The following is a 4,381-nucleotide window of genomic DNA, read 5'->3' as shown; positions in this document are numbered from 1 at the left end:
AGGGAAGCAGGAGAGGGTTGATTGGGGAGAAGGTTTATGAGATTGTTGTGGGGACAGTGTCAGGAAATGGGACATTTGAAATGTAAATATAGACTATATCCAATAAAAAATTGAATTGCTTTCATCCTGAATAGAGGTGTTCAGTTACTTTGGGCAAGTCCATTCTTCTTTTCTTTTCTTTTATTTTTTTTATTTACTTTGCAAATGATTTCCCCTTTTCTGGGTCCCCACTCCCCGCAAGTCCCATAAGCCCTCTTCCGTCCCCCTATTCTTCCATCCACCCCTTCCCAATTCCCTGTTCTGGAATTCCCCTATACTCTTGCACTGAGTCTTTCCAAAACCAGGGGCCACTCCTCCATTCTTTTTGGACATCATTTAATTTGTGGATTATGTCCTGGGTATTGAAAGTTTCTAGGCTAATATCCACTTATCAGTGAGTGCATACCATGATTGATCTTTTGAGACTGGGTTACCTCACTTAGTATGATGTTCTCCAGCTCCCTCCATTTGTCTAAGAATTTCATGAATTCATTGTTTCTAATGGCTGAATAGTACTCAATTGTGTAAATATACCACATTTTTTTGTATCCATTCCTCTGTTGAAGGACACCTAGGTTCTTTCCAGCTTCTGGGTACTACAAATAGGGCTGCTATGAACATAGTTGAGCATGTGTCCTTATTGCATGCTGAAGAATCCTCTGGATATATGCCTAGTAGTGGTATAACAGGGTTCTCAGGAAGGGACATGCCCAGGTTTCTGAGGAACCGTCAGACTGATTTCCAAAGTGGTTGCACCATCTTGCAATCCCACCAGCAGTGGAAGAGTGTTCCTCTTTCTCCACATCCTCGCCAACACCTGCTGTCTCCTGAGTTTTTGACCTTAGCCATTCTGACTGGTGTGAGGCGAAATCTCAGGGTTGTTTTGATTTGCATTTCCCTAATAATTAATGAAGTCCATTCTTCATAGTCAGGATATATCCAAATTCTTCTTGTTCTTTTTTATCATGAACATCAGCAACAATTGTAACAGGAGCAGGAAACAATGATGCATCTTTTTCTTTAGTGTACACCTTGTGGCATTTATACCCTCTCCAGAGTTCTGGATATATGCCTAGTAGTGGTATAACAGGGTTCTCAGGAAGGGACATGCCCAGTTTTCTGAGGAACCGTCAGACTGATTTCCAAAGTGGTTGCACCATCTTGCAATCCTACCAGCAGTGGAGGAGTGTTCCTCTTTCTCCACATCCTCGCCAACACCTGCTGTCTCCTGAGTTTTTGACCTTAGCCATTCTGACTGGTGTGAGGTGAAATCTCAGGGTTGTTTTGATTTGCATTTCCCTAATAATTAATGAAGTCCATTCTTCATAGTCAGGATATATCCAAATTTTTCTTGTTCTTTTTTTTTATCATGAACATCAGCAACAATTGTAACAGGAGCAGGAATCAATGATGCATCTTTTTCTTTAGTGTACACCTTGTGGCATTTATACCCTCTCCAGAGTTCTCAGAATTAAACTGTCTGCAGCTGAAATAATCACACACTGGCCAGTATGTATGAGGAAAATAGCATGTTGCTGTGGATAATTGAAGTAGCAGTATATTCCATACCCATTACATAAATGTCTCATAACATACTTTTCAAAAATATTTTATTTTATTGTCAGTTATTTCATTTGTTTTGAAAATGTATGCAACATATCATGTCTAGTGCTTGTAAAAATCTGGAATATCATCTGAAGCCCTGAAACTAGAATTAAAGTTGCTTTAACCCACCATGTGTTTGATAGAGAACAATCCCATGTGTTCTTAAACACTGAACTGCAGAGTAGTATTCATGTCTGATTTAAAAATATGTATAAAGTATCTGTGTAACCTAAAAAAATTGAGCAATTCTAAACCATAACAATTATAAAATTGTTGAGAACTATACATTATAGAAATATCAAATATAAAAACTCCCATTTTAAAGTCATTAGTAAATGAACTGATACCAAAATATTAATAAATCCAATCATTTTCTAATATCCCACATAGGAGGCACATTGACCTTAGGAATGCAAATGGCAACCGCCCAAGCTATATTAACACTGGAATAAACACTGGCACATATACACACAAGTTTATAGCTTTGTTCTCCCTCTTCTTCCAAATGATTTTAATCACTTGAAATAGCCCTACTTTCAAAATTAGATGCCCTAACTTTACATGTACATAATCTGTTTAAACAGGTGCTGAATTAGATATTAGATTTTCCTGCCAAATTTTATGTGTTTTGTGTAGTTATTATTTTACTATGTGCACATTTATTGATGTAATTCTTAGACTGCAGAACCACCGAATATTTGGGTTTTAAAATCACCTCTAGCAAGGTAATATATCAGTTTTCATTGATACTCTACCTTTTTTTGTTTTGCTTAATAAACATTGATACAGTACTATAATATATGTGTTCTGTACTGTTAAATGGTTCATTAATATTAGGCTAATTCATCTTAAAAAATAGCCCTACAAGAGGTAGTGAATATCTTTGTTCTAAAGCCATGGAAATAAAAGTTCAAAGTAAAGTAATTGAGATAAAAATCACATGGTTATTTTGTGATCTGGGATTTAGATGTTCTTTTCTCTAGATCTCATGCTTCATAAAACATACCTTATTCATTTTCCCATAAAAGTAGAGTAACTTTTAATATGTTAAGCATGAATAGTTTATGTATGTATGTATGTATGTATGTATGTATGTATGTAGATAGATGGATTAATTTATGTGAACTGACTAAATTCAAATAAGCATGGCTATTAATTAAAGAAGGCTTAATCACCTGTCTTAGAGACTACTTTGCATTGTTGAGAAAGGACTAAAAGTCTATAGCAGACAAGAAATTCTGTCAATTATCATTGATTTGTTTGTTGTTTCTTGTTTGCTGTGTTTACTTGATTTTACAAGATAAAGAAAATACAGCAAATGGCCATAGCCTTGGTTGTGAATCTCATTTAGCATAAATATTAGTTTAAAAAAAGTTTCACCCACTGCATTTAGCATTCCAGTTTGATATGTCAAAAATCTGCAGGCGCATTCTTGAGATCATTGTCATTAAAATTATTCATTCTAATTTACACTGAAATCTTTACTCCAGAGCACCAAATAACCCTATTTAAAATGGGGTACAGAAATAAATACTTCTCAACTTGAATGGCTGAGAAGCTCCTAAAGAAATATTCAACATCCTTAGTCGTCAGAGAAATGCAAATCAAAACAACCCTGAGATTCCACCTCAAACCAGTGAGATTTGCTAAGAGCAAAAATGTAGTTAACCACAGATGTGGAGAAAGAGGAACACTCTTCCATTGCTGGTGAGATTGTAAGCTGGTATGACCACTCTGGAAATCAGTTTGGTGGTTCCTCAGAAAATTGGACATAGTACAACCTGAGGACCTAGCTATACCACTCCTAGGCATATTTCCAGAAGACACTCCAACATATAATAAGGACACATGCTCCACTATGTTTATAGCAGCCTTATTTTAATAGCCCAAAGCTGGGAACAGCTCAGATGTCCTTCAACCAAAAAAAAAAAATGGATTCACATATTGTAATACAATTGCACAATGGAATATTATTCAGCTATTAGAAATGAGGACATTATGAATTGAACAGGCAAATGAATGAAACTAGAAAATATCATCAGTGAGGAAACTCAGACACAATGGAACGAACATACTTGACGTTTACTCACTGATAAGTGGATATTAGCCCTAAAGGTCAGAATACTCATGATAAAAATTGCAAAACATATGAAGTTTAAGAAGAAGGAAGACTGATAAGAACAAATACTACACTTGATCTTAGCCAAAATGCAGAGAAGACAGGGGAAAGGAGGAAGGGGAGGCATTGGGAGTCTTGGTGGAGGGGGGAATATCAGGAAAGGTTTTATCATTGCCAATGTAAATAAAGATGATATTCAATTAAGGAAGAAGAAGAAGAAGAAGAAGAAGAAGAAGAAGAAGAAGAAGAAGAAGAAGAAGAAGAAGAAGAAGAAGAAGAAGAAGAGAGAGGAGGAGGAGGAGGAGGAGGAGGAGGAGGAGGAGGAGGAGGAGGAGGAGGAGGAGGAGGAGGAGGAGGAAGAAGAAGATGAAAAAGAAGAAGAAGAAGAAGAAGAAGAAGAAGAAGAAGAAGAAGAAGAAGAAGAAGAAGAAGAAGAAGAAGAAAAAGAAGAAGAAGAAAAGAAAAGAAAAAGAAAAACAAAAACAAAAAACAAAAAGAAGAAAGACCAAAATGTGGATGCCTCAATCTTTACTTAGAAGGGGAAATAAAATAATCAGAGAAGATAGAGAAAGGAAGGGACCTGGGAGGGAGAGAGGAGGAGAAGGGAAAAGTTAAGGG

General features: G+C 36.2%; 1 pseudogene; it reads right to left on the bottom strand.

Annotated features, from left to right (window-relative positions):
* Positions 1–3,721: 3,721 nt before the first annotated feature.
* On the bottom strand, positions 3,722–3,867 carry LOC127693180 (uncharacterized; annotated as a pseudogene).
* Positions 3,868–4,381: the final 514 nt, after the last annotated feature.

The sequence above is a fragment of the Apodemus sylvaticus genome, chromosome 9 (assembly GCF_947179515.1).
Source record: "Apodemus sylvaticus chromosome 9, mApoSyl1.1, whole genome shotgun sequence".
Taxonomy (NCBI): Eukaryota; Metazoa; Chordata; class Mammalia; order Rodentia; family Muridae; genus Apodemus; species Apodemus sylvaticus.
Note: the sequence above shows the minus strand (reverse complement) of the source record. Positions and strands in the feature narration are given on the sequence as shown.